This window comes from Schistocerca serialis, chromosome 10 (genome assembly GCF_023864345.2).
Source record: "Schistocerca serialis cubense isolate TAMUIC-IGC-003099 chromosome 10, iqSchSeri2.2, whole genome shotgun sequence".
NCBI classification, from domain to species: Eukaryota; Metazoa; Arthropoda; class Insecta; order Orthoptera; family Acrididae; genus Schistocerca; species Schistocerca serialis.
Window position 1 is genome coordinate 42,639,216 of NC_064647.1, and position 20,937 is coordinate 42,660,152.

Genomic DNA, 20,937 nt, shown 5'->3' on the forward strand with positions numbered 1-20,937 from the left:
TGAGCAGTAAAATGTTAGTTTTACTCGAATCATGCCGTGAAATTGATTAATGTCGATGGGTGAAATATTTGTGTAACAGATTAGGCACCCTGGAAACACAATGAAATGAGATTTACAAATCCTCTCATGTAGCTGGGTTAAGTTGTTGAAATAAGTTTACCTTGCAGAAAAGTACAACTAGAAATCAGTCAGTAAATTGCTTCATAGCGCTGGGAACACGTGCTGCAGTCTTAAATATACAAGATACACGCTTATTCCACATTGCGCCAAACAACCTGCACAAAAATATATATTTTGGACTCCTCTACTGTTTATGTTCTTGTCCAAGATGAATCATAGAAAGCTAACAGTATCCAAACCTGCCTGCTGTCTCATTGGCCCCAGCTAATATATTGCCTGACAAAAATGAAAATATCTGAATGTGTGCTAAATAGTATCTCGAGTGCCAAGCATTCATAACAGATCCAAACAATAAGACATTTTCTATGGATCCATTTGTGCTATAGTAGGCAGCAAATTTTGCTCACCTTGCATATAGGAAGAGTCATTCTCAAATGAAGAGAGACAGAAAGAATGAGCCATGGCAAGCCAACTAGTTCTGCTCTCAAAAAAAAAAAAAAAAAAAAAGAAAAGCAAAACTCCTGCTACAATTCTCACCTACACTTCCTCTACCACTGTATTTTTCATTGCATTCTATGATTTATATTCACAGACACAGTCACAAAATTTACCCCACAAGCACTGGTTCCCTCTCTTCAGTATTCCACATGCAATACATTCTCATAGCACACTGGACCATCATTAAGCTCACCATCCCATTTAAACTATCACACTGTATTATGTGTCACATTTGCACAGTAAATCCACAGTTCAAGGAATACACCAAGAAATGCACTAATCACACTGTTCAAAATGGAAATGCCATGGCTGCAGCCCACCAAATTCTACTGCACAATCACTGTTATTACTGCATGAAGGAGATTTTCCACCAGCAGCCTTTAGATGAAACATGTAAGCTACATAAAGGTTCAACAAAACCTCAACATCAGGGACTGCATTAGCTACCACCCAAATAGCTACTAGCCCTTACCTTTCTTTCAATCCCTCTGCTCTGTACACTACAGCACATGTATGTATTGTCAAATTGAGGCAAAGCCTTGCACAACATTACAGTTCTTCCTGCTTCATGTAACACCCACCAGATAGGACACTGTCCTCAATGTGAGTGCCCTTACTAGGCACTGTGCAGCCTAACACATCAATCATCTCAAGCCAACAGACTCATTGCCCAATATTATCAAACAGCAGTTCCATGGTCATAAGTTCTAATTATCAAGGTGTACACACAGCAGTGTCCAAAAAGGATCAAACATGCATCTAATGATCAGGACACAAACACAAATTATAACACTGGCAGTGCTGTGAAAATGAATTAAGTACAACACCTGCCTCCCACACACTCACCAACTCTCACTGTACTGCCCTAGTCTCCTCCTCTAAATTCTGACACAAGTTTTGTCAAATCCTACATTTATCAGTAATCACTGCATGTGTGTACCACAAGTATGCTATGGAGCAAGAATTGCCACTAGACAGAACCACATTTCAACTGTCCACATTGGCATCTTTATTCACACATAGCAGTTGCACAACATCTTACACTGAGGAGTATGTTTCTCACCAGCTCCCTAAGACATGTACACAATTCATCAGTGAACACAGACTAGTCTGTGTCTGTGTACATGGTCCCTAACAACCATCAGCTAAACACTTCCACAAGTGCAGAATGAGTACACAGATAAACACAGTTTGAAGCATTGTTTCTATGACACTTACACCCCCTCAGGGGTTGCCAAAAATTGCCACAGAGACGGTATTTCACGTCTCTCTGGCGGGGTATTGGTAAAAGTTTTCAACTAGCAATAATCGCACCTCAGTTATACTTCACTGGTTACGATAATGCCACTGCGCAAAGATTAACTACCTAGCGCCTGGCACTGCTATTTATACCTGACGTTCGTTCCAAACACATACAAGTACTTGCATCATTGATACCTATCAGTATTACCTTACACTACTCAAGTTCCATTGGGGGAAACAAATACAGAAATATACAGAAAAAGAACAGTAAAATACATTTTATTAGAGGCAGATTTTCTGTTCTTTGCTCCTTGTGTCTAATTTTTGTTTACACGCCCACTCACCGCCATCTTAAACGCTCAAAACTCCACAGTAGTTCTCCCCTTGACCGTCAGGCGCGCTACTGCTCACTCGCCTAGCCCCACACAGACGAAAGTAGCACAACCTCATTTAGCAAATACCGGCACACCCATTAAGACTCATCGTTAGATTTTGTTATTTTGTGGCCGCTGGTTAGTACTAGACACCAAGAAAACTGCCAACTGCATTTACATTAACTTAACAAACCATACACTTCTCAGCAAAAGCTGTTTGACCTACTGAGCAGTAAAATGTTAGTTTTACTCGAATCATGCCGTGAAATTGATTAATGTCGATGGGTGAAATATTTGTGTAACAGATTAGGCACCCTGGAAACACAATGAAATGAGATTTACAAATCCTCTCATGTAGCTGGGTTAAGTTGTTGAAATAAGTTTACCTTGCAGAAAAGTACAACTAGAAATCAGTCAGTAAATTGCTTCATAGCGCTGGGAACACGTGCTGCAGTCTTAAATATACAAGATACACGCTTATTCCACATTGCGCCAAACAACCTGCACAAAAATATATATTTTGGACTCCTCTACTGTTTATGTTCTTGTCCAAGATGAATCATAGAAAGCTAACAGTATCCAAACCTGCCTGCTGTCTCATTGGCCCCAGCTAATATATTGCCTGACAAAAATGAAAATATCTGAATGTGTGCTAAATAGTATCTCGAGTGCCAAGCATTCATAACAGATCCAAACAATAAGACATTTTCTATGGATCCATTTGTGCTATAGTAGGCAGCAAATTTTGCTCACCTTGCATATAGGAAGAGTCATTCTCAAATGAAGAGAGACAGAAAGAATGAGCCATGGCAAGCCAACTAGTTCTGCTCTCAAAAAAAAAAAAAAAAAAAAAAGAAAAGCAAAACTCCTGCTACAATTCTCACCTACACTTCCTCTACCACTGTATTTTTCATTGCATTCTATGATTTATATTCACAGACACAGTCACAAAATTTACCCCACAAGCACTGGTTCCCTCTCTTCAGTATTCCACATGCAATACATTCTCATAGCACACTGGACCATCATTAAGCTCACCATCCCATTTAAACTATCACACTGTATTATGTGTCACATTTGCACAGTAAATCCACAGTTCAAGGAATACACCAAGAAATGCACTAATCACACTGTTCAAAATGGAAATGCCATGGCTGCAGCCCACCAAATTCTACTGCACAATCACTGTTATTACTGCATGAAGGAGATTTTCCACCAGCAGCCTTTAGATGAAACATGTAAGCTACATAAAGGTTCAACAAAACCTCAACATCAGGGACTGCATTAGCTACCACCCAAATAGCTACTAGCCCTTACCTTTCTTTCAATCCCTCTGCTCTGTACACTACAGCACATGTATGTATTGTCAAATTGAGGCAAAGCCTTGCACAACATTACAGTTCTTCCTGCTTCATGTAACACCCACCAGATAGGACACTGTCCTCAATGTGAGTGCCCTTACTAGGCACTGTGCAGCCTAACACATCAATCATCTCAAGCCAACAGACTCATTGCCCAATATTATCAAACAGCAGTTCCATGGTCATAAGTTCTAATTATCAAGGTGTACACACAGCAGTGTCCAAAAAGGATCAAACATGCATCTAATGATCAGGACACAAACACAAATTATAACACTGGCAGTGCTGTGAAAATGAATTAAGTACAACACCTGCCTCCCACACACTCACCAACTCTCACTGTACTGCCCTAGTCTCCTCCTCTAAATTCTGACACAAGTTTTGTCAAATCCTACATTTATCAGTAATCACTGCATGTGTGTACCACAAGTATGCTATGGAGCAAGAATTGCCACTAGACAGAACCACATTTCAACTGTCCACATTGGCATCTTTATTCACACATAGCAGTTGCACAACATCTTACACTGAGGAGTATGTTTCTCACCAGCTCCCTAAGACATGTACACAATTCATCAGTGAACACAGACTAGTCTGTGTACATGGTCCCTAACAACCATCAGCTAAACACTTCCACAAGTGCAGAATGAGTACACAGATAAACACAGTTTGAAGCATTGTTTCTATGACACTTACACCCCCTCAGGGGTTGCCAAAAATTGCCACAGAGACGGTATTTCACGTCTCTCTGGCGGGGTATTGGTAAAAGTTTTCAACTAGCAATAATCGCACCTCAGTTATACTTCACTGGTTACGATAATGCCACTGCGCAAAGATTAACTACCTAGCGCCTGGCACTGCTATTTATACCTGACGTTCGTTCCAAACACATACAAGTACTTGCATCATTGATACCTATCAGTATTACCTTACACTACTCAAGTTCCATTGGGGGAAACAAATACAGAAATATACAGAAAAAGAACAGTAAAATACATTTTATTAGAGGCAGATTTTCTGTTCTTTGCTCCTTGTGTCTAATTTTTGTTTACACGCCCACTCACCGCCATCTTAAACGCTCAAAACTCCACAGTAGTTCTCCCCTTGACCGTCAGGCGCGCTACTGCTCACTCGCCTAGCCCCACACAGACGAAAGTAGCACAACCTCATTTAGCAAATACCGGCACACCCATTAAGACTCATCGTTAGATTTTGTTATTTTGTGGCCGCTGGTTAGTACTAGACACCAAGAAAACTGCCAACTGCATTTACATTAACTTAACAAACCATACACTTCTCAGCAAAAGCTGTTTGACCTACTGAGCAGTAAAATGTTAGTTTTACTCGAATCATGCCGTGAAATTGATTAATGTCGATGGGTGAAATATTTGTGTAACAGATTAGGCACCCTGGAAACACAATGAAATGAGATTTACAAATCCTCTCATGTAGCTGGGTTAAGTTGTTGAAATAAGTTTACCTTGCAGAAAAGTACAACTAGAAATCAGTCAGTAAATTGCTTCATAGCGCTGGGAACACGTGCTGCAGTCTTAAATATACAAGATACACGCTTATTCCACATTGCGCCAAACAACCTGCACAAAAATATATATTTTGGACTCCTCTACTGTTTATGTTCTTGTCCAAGATGAATCATAGAAAGCTAACAGTATCCAAACCTGCCTGCTGTCTCATTGGCCCCAGCTAATATATTGCCTGACAAAAATGAAAATATCTGAATGTGTGCTAAATAGTATCTCGAGTGCCAAGCATTCATAACAGATCCAAACAATAAGACATTTTCTATGGATCCATTTGTGCTATAGTAGGCAGCAAATTTTGCTCACCTTGCATATAGGAAGAGTCATTCTCAAATGAAGAGAGACAGAAAGAATGAGCCATGGCAAGCCAACTAGTTCTGCTCTCAAAAAAAAAAAAAAAAAAAAGAAAAGCAAAACTCCTGCTACAATTCTCACCTACACTTCCTCTACCACTGTATTTTTCATTGCATTCTATGATTTATATTCACAGACACAGTCACAAAATTTACCCCACAAGCACTGGTTCCCTCTCTTCAGTATTCCACATGCAATACATTCTCATAGCACACTGGACCATCATTAAGCTCACCATCCCATTTAAACTATCACACTGTATTATGTGTCACATTTGCACAGTAAATCCACAGTTCAAGGAATACACCAAGAAATGCACTAATCACACTGTTCAAAATGGAAATGCCATGGCTGCAACCCACAAAATTCTACTGCACAATCACTGTTATTACTGCATGAAGGAGATTTTCCACCAGCAGCCTTTAGATGAAACATGTAAGCTACATAAAGGTTCAACAAAACCTCAACATCAGGGACTGCATTAGCTACCACCCAAATAGCTACTAGCCCTTACCTTTCTTTCAATCCCTCTGCTCTGTACACTACAGCACATGTATGTATTGTCAAATTGAGGCAAAGCCTTGCACAACATTACAGTTCTTCCTGCTTCATGTAACACCCACCAGATAGGACACTGTCCTCAATGTGAGTGCCCTTACTAGGCACTGTGCAGCCTAACACATCAATCATCTCAAGCCAACAGACTCATTGCCCAATATTATCAAACAGCAGTTCCATGGTCATAAGTTCTAATTATCAAGGTGTACACACAGCAGTGTCCAAAAAGGATCAAACATGCATCTAATGATCAGGACACAAACACAAATTATAACACTGGCAGTGCTGTGAAAATGAATTAAGTACAACACCTGCCTCCCACACACTCACCAACTCTCACTGTACTGCCCTAGTCTCCTCCTCTAAATTCTGACACAAGTTTTGTCAAATCCTACATTTATCAGTAATCACTGCATGTGTGTACCACAAGTATGCTATGGAGCAAGAATTGCCACTAGACAGAACCACATTTCAACTGTCCACATTGGCATCTTTATTCACACATAGCAGTTGCACAACATCTTACACTGAGGAGTATGTTTCTCACCAGCTCCCTAAGACATGTACACAATTCATCAGTGAACACAGACTAGTCTGTGTACATGGTCCCTAACAACCATCAGCTAAACACTTCCACAAGTGCAGAATGAGTACACAGATAAACACAGTTTGAAGCATTGTTTCTATGACACTTACACCCCCTCAGGGGTTGCCAAAAATTGCCACAGAGACGGTATTTCACGTCTCTCTGGCGGGGTATTGGTAAAAGTTTTCAACTAGCAATAATCGCACCTCAGTTATACTTCACTGGTTACGATAATGCCACTGCGCAAAGATTAACTACCTAGCGCCTGGCACTGCTATTTATACCTGACGTTCGTTCCAAACACATACAAGTACTTGCATCATTGATACCTATCAGTATTACCTTACACTACTCAAGTTCCATTGGGGGAAACAAATACAGAAATATACAGAAAAAGAACAGTAAAATACATTTTATTAGAGGCAGATTTTCTGTTCTTTGCTCCTTGTGTCTAATTTTTGTTTACACGCCCACTCACCGCCATCTTAAACGCTCAAAACTCCACAGTAGTTCTCCCCTTGACCGTCAGGCGCGCTACTGCTCACTCGCCTAGCCCCACACAGACGAAAGTAGCACAACCTCATTTAGCAAATACCGGCACACCCATTAAGACTCATCGTTAGATTTTGTTATTTTGTGGCCGCTGGTTAGTACTAGACACCAAGAAAACTGCCAACTGCATTTACATTAACTTAACAAACCATACACTTCTCAGCAAAAGCTGTTTGACCTACTGAGCAGTAAAATGTTAGTTTTACTCGAATCATGCCGTGAAATTGATTAATGTCGATGGGTGAAATATTTGTGTAACAGATTAGGCACCCTGGAAACACAATGAAATGAGATTTACAAATCCTCTCATGTAGCTGGGTTAAGTTGTTGAAATAAGTTTACCTTGCAGAAAAGTACAACTAGAAATCAGTCAGTAAATTGCTTCATAGCGCTGGGAACACGTGCTGCAGTCTTAAATATACAAGATACACGCTTATTCCACATTGCGCCAAACAACCTGCACAAAAATATATATTTTGGACTCCTCTACTGTTTATGTTCTTGTCCAAGATGAATCATAGAAAGCTAACAGTATCCAAACCTGCCTGCTGTCTCATTGGCCCCAGCTAATATATTGCCTGACAAAAATGAAAATATCTGAATGTGTGCTAAATAGTATCTCGAGTGCCAAGCATTCATAACAGATCCAAACAATAAGACATTTTCTATGGATCCATTTGTGCTATAGTAGGCAGCAAATTTTGCTCACCTTGCATATAGGAAGAGTCATTCTCAAATGAAGAGAGACAGAAAGAATGAGCCATGGCAAGCCAACTAGTTCTGCTCTCAAAAAAAAAAAAAAAAAAAAGAAAAGCAAAACTCCTGCTACAATTCTCACCTACACTTCCTCTACCACTGTATTTTTCATTGCATTCTATGATTTATATTCACAGACACAGTCACAAAATTTACCCCACAAGCACTGGTTCCCTCTCTTCAGTATTCCACATGCAATACATTCTCATAGCACACTGGACCATCATTAAGCTCACCATCCCATTTAAACTATCACACTGTATTATGTGTCACATTTGCACAGTAAATCCACAGTTCAAGGAATACACCAAGAAATGCACTAATCACACTGTTCAAAATGGAAATGCCATGGCTGCAGCCCACCAAATTCTACTGCACAATCACTGTTATTACTGCATGAAGGAGATTTTCCACCAGCAGCCTTTAGATGAAACATGTAAGCTACATAAAGGTTCAACAAAACCTCAACATCAGGGACTGCATTAGCTACCACCCAAATAGCTACTAGCCCTTACCTTTCTTTCAATCCCTCTGCTCTGCACACTACAGCACATGTATGTATTGTCAAATTGAGGCAAAGCCTTGCACAACATTACAGTTCTTCCTGCTTCATGTAACACCCACCAGATAGGACACTGTCCTCAATGTGAGTGCCCTTACTAGGCACTGTGCAGCCTAACACATCAATCATCTCAAGCCAACAGACTCATTGCCCAATATTATCAAACAGCAGTTCCATGGTCATAAGTTCTAATTATCAAGGTGTACACACAGCAGTGTCCAAAAAGGATCAAACATGCATCTAATGATCAGGACACAAACACAAATTATAACACTGGCAGTGCTGTGAAAATGAATTAAGTACAACACCTGCCTCCCACACACTCAGCAACTCTCACTGTACTGCCCTAGTCTCCTCCTCTAAATTCTGACACAAGTTTTGTCAAATCCTACATTTATCAGTAATCACTGCATGTGTGTACCACAAGTATGCTATGGAGCAAGAATTGCCACTAGACAGAACCACATTTCAACTGTCCACATTGGCATCTTTATTCACACATAGCAGTTGCACAACATCTTACACTGAGGAGTATGTTTCTCACCAGCTCCCTAAGACATGTACACAATTCATCAGTGAACACAGACTAGTCTGTGTACATGGTCCCTAACAACCATCAGCTAAACACTTCCACAAGTGCAGAATGAGTACACAGATAAACACAGTTTGAAGCATTGTTTCTATGACACTTACACCCCCTCAGGGGTTGCCAAAAATTGCCACAGAGACGGTATTTCACGTCTCTCTGGCGGGGTATTGGTAAAAGTTTTCAACTAGCAATAATCGCACCTCAGTTATACTTCACTGGTTACGATAATGCCACTGCGCAAAGATTAACTACCTAGCGCCTGGCACTGCTATTTATACCTGACGTTCGTTCCAAACACATACAAGTACTTGCATCATTGATACCTATCAGTATTACCTTACACTACTCAAGTTCCATTGGGGGAAACAAATACAGAAATATACAGAAATAGAACAGTAAAATACATTTTATTAGAGGCAGATTTTCTGTTCTTTGCTCCTTGTGTCTAATTTTTGTTTACACGCCCACTCACCGCCATCTTAAACGCTCAAAACTCCACAGTAGTTCTCCCCTTGACCGTCAGGCGCGCTACTGCTCACTCGCCTAGCCCCACACAGACGAAAGTAGCACAACCTCATTTAGCAAATACCGGCACACCCATTAAGACTCATCGTTAGATTTTGTTATTTTGTGGCCGCTGGTTAGTACTAGACACCAAGAAAACTGCCAACTGCATTTACATTAACTTAACAAACCATACACTTCTCAGCAAAAGCTGTTTGACCTACTGAGCAGTAAAATGTTAGTTTTACTCGAATCATGCCGTGAAATTGATTAATGTCGATGGGTGAAATATTTGTGTAACAGATTAGGCACCCTGGAAACACAATGAAATGAGATTTACAAATCCTCTCATGTAGCTGGGTTAAGTTGTTGAAATAAGTTTACCTTGCAGAAAAGTACAACTAGAAATCAGTCAGTAAATTGCTTCATAGCGCTGGGAACACGTGCTGCAGTCTTAAATATACAAGATACACGCTTATTCCACATTGCGCCAAACAACCTGCACAAAAATATATATTTTGGACTCCTCTACTGTTTATGTTCTTGTCCAAGATGAATCATAGAAAGCTAACAGTATCCAAACCTGCCTGCTGTCTCATTGGCCCCAGCTAATATATTGCCTGACAAAAATGAAAATATCTGAATGTGTGCTAAATAGTATCTCGAGTGCCAAGCATTCATAACAGATCCAAACAATAAGACATTTTCTATGGATCCATTTGTGCTATAGTAGGCAGCAAATTTTGCTCACCTTGCATATAGGAAGAGTCATTCTCAAATGAAGAGAGACAGAAAGAATGAGCCATGGCAAGCCAACTAGTTCTGCTCTCAAAAAAAAAAAAAAAAAAAGAGAAGCAAAACTCCTGCTACAATTCTCACCTACACTTCCTCTACCACTGTATTTTTCATTGCATTCTATGATTTATATTCACAGACACAGTCACAAAATTTACCCCACAAGCACTGGTTCCCTCTCTTCAGTATTCCACATGCAATACATTCTCATAGCACACTGGACCATCATTAAGCTCACCATCCCATTTAAACTATCACACTGTATTATGTGTCACATTTGCACAGTAAATCCACAGTTCAAGGAATACACCAAGAAATGCACTAATCACACTGTTCAAAATGGAAATGCCATGGCTGCAGCCCACCAAATTCTACTGCACAATCACTGTTATTACTGCATGAAGGAGATTTTCCACCAGCAGCCTTTAGATGAAACATGTAAGCTACATAAAGGTTCAACAAAACCTCAACATCAGGGACTGCATTAGCTACCACCCAAATAGCTACTAGCCCTTACCTTTCTTTCAATCCCTCTGCTCTGCACACTACAGCACATGTATGTATTGTCAAATTGAGGCAAAGCCTTGCACAACATTACAGTTCTTCCTGCTTCATGTAACACCCACCAGATAGGACACTGTCCTCAATGTGAGTGCCCTTACTAGGCACTGTGCAGCCTAACACATCAATCATCTCAAGCCAACAGACTCATTGCCCAATATTATCAAACAGCAGTTCCATGGTCATAAGTTCTAATTATCAAGGTGTACACACAGCAGTGTCCAAAAAGGATCAAACATGCATCTAATGATCAGGACACAAACACAAATTATAACACTGGCAGTGCTGTGAAAATGAATTAAGTACAACACCTGCCTCCCACACACTCACCAACTCTCACTGTACTGCCCTAGTCTCCTCCTCTAAATTCTGACACAAGTTTTGTCAAATCCTACATTTATCAGTAATCACTGCATGTGTGTACCACAAGTATGCTATGGAGCAAGAATTGCCACTAGACAGAACCACATTTCAACTGTCCACATTGGCATCTTTATTCACACATAGCAGTTGCACAACATCTTACACTGAGGAGTATGTTTCTCACCAGCTCCCTAAGACATGTACACAATTCATCAGTGAACACAGACTAGTCTGTGTACATGGTCCCTAACAACCATCAGCTAAACACTTCCACAAGTGCAGAATGAGTACACAGATAAACACAGTTTGAAGCATTGTTTCTATGACACTTACACCCCCTCAGGGGTTGCCAAAAATTGCCACAGAGACGGTATTTCACGTCTCTCTGGCGGGGTATTGGTAAAAGTTTTCAACTAGCAATAATCGCACCTCAGTTATACTTCACTGGTTACGATAATGCCACTGCGCAAAGATTAACTACCTAGCGCCTGGCACTGCTATTTATACCTGACGTTCGTTCCAAACACATACAAGTACTTGCATCATTGATACCTATCAGTATTACCTTACACTACTCAAGTTCCATTGGGGGAAACAAATACAGAAATATACAGAAAAAGAACAGTAAAATACATTTTATTAGAGGCAGATTTTCTGTTCTTTGCTCCTTGTGTCTAATTTTTGTTTACACGAGCACTCACCGCCATCTTAAACGCTCAAAACTCCACAGACCGTCAGGCGCGCTACTGCTCACTCGCCTAGCCCCACACAGACGAAAGTAGCACAACCTCATTTAGCAAATACCGGCACACCCATTAAGACTCATCGTTAGATTTTGTTATTTTGTGGCCGCTGGTTAGTACTAGACACCAAGAAAACTGCCAACTGCATTTACATTAACTTAACAAACCATACACTTCTCAGCAAAAGCTGTTTGACCTACTGAGCAGTAAAATGTTAGTTTTACTCGAATCATGCCGTGAAATTGATTAATGTCGATGGGTGAAATATTTGTGTAACAGATTAGGCACCCTGGAAACACAATGAAATGAGATTTACAAATCCTCTCATGTAGCTGGGTTAAGTTGTTGAAATAAGTTTACCTTGCAGAAAAGTACAACTAGAAATCAGTCAGTAAATTGCTTCATAGCGCTGGGAACACGTGCTGCAGTCTTAAATATACAAGATACACGCTTATTCCACATTGCGCCAAACAACCTGCACAAAAATATATATTTTGGACTCCTCTACTGTTTATGTTCTTGTCCAAGATGAATCATAGAAAGCTAACAGTATCCAAACCTGCCTGCTGTCTCATTGGCCCCAGCTAATATATTGCCTGACAAAAATGAAAATATCTGAATGTGTGCTAAATAGTATCTCGAGTGCCAAGCATTCATAACAGATCCAAACAATAAGACATTTTCTATGGATCCATTTGTGCTATAGTAGGCAGCAAATTTTGCTCACCTTGCATATAGGAAGAGTCATTCTCAAATGAAGAGAGACAGAAAGAATGAGCCATGGCAAGCCAACTAGTTCTGCTCTCAAAAAAAAAAAAAAAAAAAAAGAAAAGCAAAACTCCTGCTACAATTCTCACCTACACTTCCTCTACCACTGTATTTTTCATTGCATTCTATGATTTATATTCACAGACACAGTCACAAAATTTACCCCACAAGCACTGGTTCCCTCTCTTCAGTATTCCACATGCAATACATTCTCATAGCACACTGGACCATCATTAAGCTCACCATCCCATTTAAACTATCACACTGTATTATGTGTCACATTTGCACAGTAAATCCACAGTTCAAGGAATACACCAAGAAATGCACTAATCACACTGTTCAAAATGGAAATGCCATGGCTGCAGCCCACCAAATTCTACTGCACAATCACTGTTATTACTGCATGAAGGAGATTTTCCACCAGCAGCCTTTAGATGAAACATGTAAGCTACATAAAGGTTCAACAAAACCTCAACATCAGGGACTGCATTAGCTACCACCCAAATAGCTACTAGCCCTTACCTTTCTTTCAATCCCTCTGCTCTGTACACTACAGCACATGTATGTATTGTCAAATTGAGGCAAAGCCTTGCACAACATTACAGTTCTTCCTGCTTCATGTAACACCCACCAGATAGGACACTGTCCTCAATGTGAGTGCCCTTACTAGGCACTGTGCAGCCTAACACATCAATCATCTCAAGCCAACAGACTCATTGCCCAATATTATCAAACAGCAGTTCCATGGTCATAAGTTCTAATTATCAAGGTGTACACACAGCAGTGTCCAAAAAGGATCAAACATGCATCTAATGATCAGGACACAAACACAAATTATAACACTGGCAGTGCTGTGAAAATGAATTAAGTACAACACCTGCCTCCCACACACTCAGCAACTCTCACTGTACTGCCCTAGTCTCCTCCTCTAAATTCTGACACAAGTTTTGTCAAATCCTACATTTATCAGTAATCACTGCATGTGTGTACCACAAGTATGCTATGGAGCAAGAATTGCCACTAGACAGAACCACATTTCAACTGTCCACATTGGCATCTTTATTCACACATAGCAGTTGCACAACATCTTACACTGAGGAGTATGTTTCTCACCAGCTCCCTAAGACATGTACACAATTCATCAGTGAACACAGACTAGTCTGTGTACATGGTCCCTAACAACCATCAGCTAAACACTTCCACAAGTGCAGAATGAGTACACAGATAAACACAGTTTGAAGCATTGTTTCTATGACACTTACACCCCCTCAGGGGTTGCCAAAAATTGCCACAGAGACGGTATTTCACGTCTCTCTGGCGGGGTATTGGTAAAAGTTTTCAACTAGCAATAATCGCACCTCAGTTATACTTCACTGGTTACGATAATGCCACTGCGCAAAGATTAACTACCTAGCGCCTGGCACTGCTATTTATACCTGACGTTCGTTCCAAACACATACAAGTACTTGCATCATTGATACCTATCAGTATTACCTTACACTACTCAAGTTCCATTGGGGGAAACAAATACAGAAATATACAGAAAAAGAACAGTAAAATACATTTTATTAGAGGCAGATTTTCTGTTCTTTGCTCCTTGTGTCTAATTTTTGTTTACACGCCCACTCACCGCCATCTTAAACGCTCAAAACTCCACAGTAGTTCTCCCCTTGACCGTCAGGCGCGCTACTGCTCACTCGCCTAGCCCCACACAGACGAAAGTAGCACAACCTCATTTAGCAAATACCGGCACACCCATTAAGACTCATCGTTAGATTTTGTTATTTTGTGGCCGCTGGTTAGTACTAGACACCAAGAAAACTGCCAACTGCATTTACATTAACTTAACAAACCATACACTTCTCAGCAAAAGCTGTTTGACCTACTGAGCAGTAAAATGTTAGTTTTACTCGAATCATGCCGTGAAATTGATTAATGTCGATGGGTGAAATATTTGTGTAACAGATTAGGCACCCTGGAAACACAATGAAATGAGATTTACAAATCCTCTCATGTAGCTGGGTTAAGTTGTTGAAATAAGTTTACCTTGCAGAAAAGTACAACTAGAAATCAGTCAGTAAATTGCTTCATAGCGCTGGGAACACGTGCTGCAGTCTTAAATATACAAGATACACGCTTATTCCACATTGCGCCAAACAACCTGCACAAAAATATATATTTTGGACTCCTCTACTGTTTATGTTCTTGTCCAAGATGAATCATAGAAAGCTAACAGTATCCAAACCTGCCTGCTGTCTCATTGGCCCCAGCTAATATATTGCCTGACAAAAATGAAAATATCTGAATGTGTGCTAAATAGTATCTCGAGTGCCAAGCATTCATAACAGATCCAAACAATAAGACATTTTCTATGGATCCATTTGTGCTATAGTAGAAAGCAAATTTTGCTCACCTTGCATATAGGAAGAGTCATTCTCAAATGAAGAGAGACAGAAAGAATGAGCCATGGCAAGCCAACTAGTTCTGCTCTCAAAAAAAAAAAAAAAAAAAAAAAAGAAAAGCAAAACTCCTGCTACAATTCTCACCTACACTTCCTCTACCACTGTATTTTTCATTGCATTCTATGATTTATATTCACAGACACAGTCACAAAATTTACCCCACAAGCACTGGTTCCCTCTCTTCAGTATTCCACATGCAATACATTCTCATAGCACACTGGACCATCATTAAGCTCACCATCCCATTTAAACTATCACACTGTATTATGTGTCACATTTGCACAGTAAATCCACAGTTCAAGGAATACACCAAGAAATGCACTAATCACACTGTTCAAAATGGAAATGCCATGGCTGCAGCCCACCAAATTCTACTGCACAATCACTGTTATTACTGCATGAAGGAGATTTTCCACCAGCAGCCTTTAGATGAAACATGTAAGCTACATAAAGGTTCAACAAAACCTCAACATCAGGGACTGCATTAGCTACCACCCAAATAGCTACTAGCCCTTACCTTTCTTTCAATCCCTCTGCTCTGTACACTACAGCACATGTATGTATTGTCAAATTGAGGCAAAGCCTTGCACAACATTACAGTTCTTCCTGCTTCATGTAACACCCACCAGATAGGACACTGTCCTCAATGTGAGTGCCCTTACTAGGCACTGTGCAGCCTAACACATCAATCATCTCAAGCCAACAGACTCATTGCCCAATATTATCAAACAGCAGTTCCATGGTCATAAGTTCTAATTATCAAGGTGTACACACAGCAGTGTCCAAAAAGGATCAAACATGCATCTAATGATCAGGACACAAACACAAATTATAACACTGGCAGTGCTGTGAAAATGAATTAAGTACAACACCTGCCTCCCACACACTCACCAACTCTCACTGTACTGCCCTAGTCTCCTCCTCTAAATTCTGACACAAGTTTTGTCAAATCCTACATTTATCAGTAATCACTGCATGTGTGTACCACAAGTATGCTATGGAGCAAGAATTGCCACTAGACAGAACCACATTTCAACTGTCCACATTGGCATCTTTATTCACACATAGCAGTTGCACAACATCTTACACTGAGGAGTATGTTTCTCACCAGCTCCCTAAGACATGTACACAATTCATCAGTGAACACAGACTAGTCTGTGTACATGGTCCCTAACAACCATCAGCTAAACACTTCCACAAGTGCAGAATGAGTACACAGATAAACACAGTTTGAAGCATTGTTTCTATGACACTTACACCCCCTCAGGGGTTGCCAAAAATTGCCACAGAGACGGTATTTCACGTCTCTCTGGCGCGGTATTGGTAAAAGTTTTCAACTAGCAATAATCGCACCTCAGTTATACTTCACTGGTTACGATAATGCCACTGCGCAAAGATTAACTACCTAGCGCCTGGCACTGCTATTTATACCTGACGTTCGTTCCAAACACATACAAGTACTTGCATCATTGATACCTATCAGTATTACCTTACACTACTCAAGTTCCATTGGGGGAAACAAATACAGAAATATACAGAAAAAGAACAGTAAAATACATTTTATTAGAGGCAGATTTTCTGTTCTTTGCTCCTTGTGTCTAATTTTTGTTTACACGCCCACTCACCGCCATCTTAAACGCTCAAAACTCCACAGTAGTTCTCCCCTTGACCGTCAGGCGCGCTACTGCTCACTCGCCTAGCCCCACACAGACGAAAGTAGCACAACCTCATTTAGCAAATACCGGCACACCCATTAAGACTCATCGTTAGATTTTGTTATTTTGTGGCCACTGGTTAGTACTAGACACCAAGAAAACTGCCAACTGCATTTACATTAACTTAACAAACCATACACTTCTCAGCAAAAGCTGTTTGACCTACTGAGCAGTAAAATGTTAGTTTTACTCGAATAATGCCGTGAAATTGATTAATGTCGATGGGTGAAATATTTGTGTAACAGATTAGGCACCCTGGAAACACAATGAAATGAGATTTACAAATCCTCTCATGTAGCTGGGTTAAGTTGTTGAAATAAGTTTACCTTGCAGAAAAGTACAACTAGAAATCAGTCAGTAAATTGCTTCATAGCGCTGGGAACACGTGCTGCAGTCTTAAATATACAAGATACACGCTTATTCCACATTGCGCCAAACAACCTGCACAAAAATATATATTTTGGACTCCTCTACTGTTTATGTTCTTGTCCAAGAAGAATCATAGAAAGCTAACAGTATCCAAACCTGCCTGCTGTCTCATTGGCCCCAGCTAATATATTGCCTGACAAAAATGAAAATATCTGAATGTGTGCTAAATAGTATCTCGAGTGCCAAGCATTCATAACAGATCCAAACAATAAGACATTTTCTATGGATCCATTTGTGCTATAGTAGGCAGCAAATTTTGCTCACCTTGCATATAGGAAGAGTCATTCTCAAATGAAGAGAGACAGAAAGAATGAGCCATGGCAAGCCAACTAGTTCTGCTCTCAAAAAAAAAAAAAAAAAGCAAAACTCCTGCTACAATTCTCACCTACACTTCCTCTACCACTGTATTTTTCATTGCATTCTATGATTTATATTCACAGACACAGTCACAAAATTTACCCCACAAGCACTGGTTCCCTCTCTTCAGTATTCCACATGCAATACATTCTCATAGCACACTGGACCATCATTAAGCTCACCATCCCATTTAAACTATCACACTGTATTATGTGTCACATTTGCACAGTAAATCCACAGTTCAAGGAATACACCAAGAAATGCACTAATCACACTGTTCAAAATGGAAATGCCATGGCTGCAGCCCACCAAATTCTACTGCACAATCACTGTTATTACTGCATGAAGGAGATTTTCCACCAGCAGCCTTTAGATGAAACATGTAAGCTACATAAAGGTTCAACAAAACCTCAACATCAGGGACTGCATTAGCTACCACCCAAATAGCTACTAGCCCTTACCTTTCTTTCAATCCCTCTGCTCTGTACACTACAGCACATGTATGTATTGTCAAATTGAGGCAAAGCCTTGCACAACATTACAGTTCTTCCTGCTTCATGTAACACCCACCAGATAGGACACTGTCCTCAATGTGAGTGCCCTTACTAGGCACTGTGCAGCCTAACACATCAATCATCTCAAGCCAACAGACTCATTGCCCAATATTATCAAACAGCAGTTCCATGGTCATAAGTTCTAATTATCAAGGTGTACACACAGCAGTGTCCAAAAAGGATCAAACATGCATCTAATGATCAGGACACAAACACAAATTATAACACTGGCAGTGCTGTGAAAATGAATTAAGTACAACACCTGCCTCCCACACACTCAGCAACTCTCACTGTACTGCCCTAGTCTCCTCCTCTAAATTCTGACACAAGTTTTGTCAAATCCTACATTTATCAGTAATCACTGCATGTGTGTACCACAAGTATGCTATGGAGCAAGAATTGCCACTAGACGGAACCACATTTCAACTGTCCACATTGGCATCTTTATTCACACATAGCAGTTGCACAACATCTTACACTGAGGAGTATGTTTCTCACCAGCTCCCTAAGACATGTACACAATTCATCAGTGAACACAGACTAGTCTGTGTACATGGTCCCTAACAACCATCAGCTAAACACTTCCACAAGTGCAGAATGAGTACACAGATAAACACAGTTTGAAGCATTGTTTCTATGACACTTACACCCCCTCAGGGGTTGCCAAAAATTGCCACAGAGACGGTATTTCACGTCTCTCTGGCGGGGTATTGGTAAAAGTTTTCAACTAGCAATAATCGCACCTCAGTTATACTTCACTGGTCACGATAATGCCACTGCGCAAAGATTAACTACCTAGCGCCTGGCACTGCTATTTATACCTGACGTTCGTTCCAAACACATACAAGTACTTGCATCATTGATACCTATCAGTATTACCTTACACTACTCAAGTTCCATTGGGGGAAACAAATACAGAAATATACAGAAAAAGAACAGTAAAATACATTTTATTAGAGGCAGATTTTCTGTTCTTTGCTCCTTGTGTCTAATTTTTGTTTACACGCCCACTCACCGCCATCTTAAACGCTCAAAACTCCACAGTAGTTCTCCCCTTGACCGTCAGGCGCGCTACTGCTCACTCGCCTAGCCCCACACAGACGAAAGTAGCACAACCTCATTTAGCAAATACCGGCACACCCATTAAGACTCATCGTTAGATTTTGTTATTTTGTGGCCGCTGGTTAGTACTAGACACCAAGAAAACTGCCAACTGCATTTACATTAACTTAACAAACCATACACTTCTCAGCAAAAGCTGTTTGACCTACTGAGCAGTAAAATGTTAGTTTTACTCGAATCATGCCGTGAAATTGATTAATGTCGATGGGTGAAATATTTGTGTAACAGATTAGGCACCCTGGAAACACAATGAAATGAGATTTACAAATCCTCTCATGTAGCTGGGTTAAGTTGTTGAAATAAGTTTACCTTGCAGAAAAGTACAACTAGAAATCAGTCAGTAAATTGCTTCATAGCGCTGGGAACACGTGCTGCAGTCTTAAATATACAAGATACACGCTTATTCCACATTGCGCCAAACAACCTGCACAAAAATATATATTTTGGACTCCTCTACTGTTTATGTTCTTGTCCAAGATGAATCATAGAAAGCTAACAGTATCCAAACCTGCCTGCTGTCTCATTGGCCCCAGCTAATATATTGCCTGACAAAAATGAAAATATCTGAATGTGTGCTAAATAGTATCTCGAGTGCCAAGCATTCATAACAGATCCAAACAATAAGACATTTTCTATGGATCCATTTGTGCTATAGTAGGCAGCAAATTTTGCTCACCTTGCATATAGGAAGAGTCATTCTCAAATGAAGAGAGACAGAAAGAATGAGCCATGGCAAGCCAACTAGTTCTGCTCTCAAAAAAAAAAAAAAAAAAAGCAAAACTCCTGCTACAATTCTCACCTACACTTCCTCTACCACTGTATTTTTCATTGCATTCTATGATTTATATTCACAGACACAGTCACAAAATTTACCCCACAAGCACTGGTTCCCTCTCTTCAGTATTCCACATGCAATACATTCTCATAGCACACTGGACCATCATTAAGCTCACCATCCCATTTAAACTATCACACTGTATTATGTGTCACATTTGCACAGTAAATCCACAGTTCAAGGAATACACCAAGAAATGCACTAATCACACTGTTCAAAATGGAAATGCCATGGCTGCAGCCCACCAAATTCTACTGCACAATCACTGTTATTACTGCATGAAGGAGATTTTCCACCAGCAGCCTTTAGATGAAACATGTAAGCTACATAAAGGTTCAACAAAACCTCAACATCAGGGACTGCATTAGCTACCACCCAAATAGCTACTAGCCCTTACCTTTCTTTCAATCCCTCTGCTCTGTACACTACAGCACATGTATGTATTGTCAAATTGAGGCAAAGCCTTGCACAACATTACAGTTCTTCCTGCTTCATGTAACACCCACCAGATAGGACACTGTCCTCAATGTGAGTGCCCTTACTAGGCACTGTGCAGCCTAACACATCAATCATCTCAAGCCAACAGACTCATTGCCCAATATTATCAAACAGCAGTTCCATGGTCATAAGTTCTAA

General features: G+C 40.3%; 8 non-coding genes across 8 annotated transcripts; all 8 read right to left on the minus strand.

The window, feature by feature from the left end:
- Positions 1-1,837: 1,837 nt before the first annotated feature.
- LOC126425454 (U4 spliceosomal RNA) lies at positions 1,838-1,977 on the minus strand. The gene has a single exon (XR_007576315.1). It is a non-coding gene; the product is annotated as a U4 spliceosomal RNA (small nuclear RNA).
- Positions 1,978-4,292: 2,315 nt separating this feature from the next.
- On the minus strand, positions 4,293-4,432 carry LOC126425455 (U4 spliceosomal RNA). The gene has a single exon (XR_007576316.1). It is a non-coding gene; the product is annotated as a U4 spliceosomal RNA (small nuclear RNA).
- Positions 4,433-6,745: 2,313 nt separating this feature from the next.
- Positions 6,746-6,885, minus strand: LOC126425456 (U4 spliceosomal RNA). The gene has a single exon (XR_007576317.1). It is a non-coding gene; the product is annotated as a U4 spliceosomal RNA (small nuclear RNA).
- A 2,313-nt stretch (positions 6,886-9,198) lies between these two features.
- Positions 9,199-9,338, minus strand: LOC126425457 (U4 spliceosomal RNA). The gene has a single exon (XR_007576318.1). It is a non-coding gene; the product is annotated as a U4 spliceosomal RNA (small nuclear RNA).
- Positions 9,339-11,650: 2,312 nt separating this feature from the next.
- LOC126425458 (U4 spliceosomal RNA) lies at positions 11,651-11,790 on the minus strand. The gene has a single exon (XR_007576319.1). It is a non-coding gene; the product is annotated as a U4 spliceosomal RNA (small nuclear RNA).
- Positions 11,791-14,090: 2,300 nt separating this feature from the next.
- On the minus strand, positions 14,091-14,230 carry LOC126425459 (U4 spliceosomal RNA). The gene has a single exon (XR_007576320.1). It is a non-coding gene; the product is annotated as a U4 spliceosomal RNA (small nuclear RNA).
- A 2,317-nt stretch (positions 14,231-16,547) lies between these two features.
- Positions 16,548-16,687, minus strand: LOC126425475 (U4 spliceosomal RNA). The gene has a single exon (XR_007576332.1). It is a non-coding gene; the product is annotated as a U4 spliceosomal RNA (small nuclear RNA).
- A 2,305-nt stretch (positions 16,688-18,992) lies between these two features.
- On the minus strand, positions 18,993-19,132 carry LOC126425479 (U4 spliceosomal RNA). The gene has a single exon (XR_007576336.1). It is a non-coding gene; the product is annotated as a U4 spliceosomal RNA (small nuclear RNA).
- Between the last annotated feature and the right edge of the window lie 1,805 nt (positions 19,133-20,937).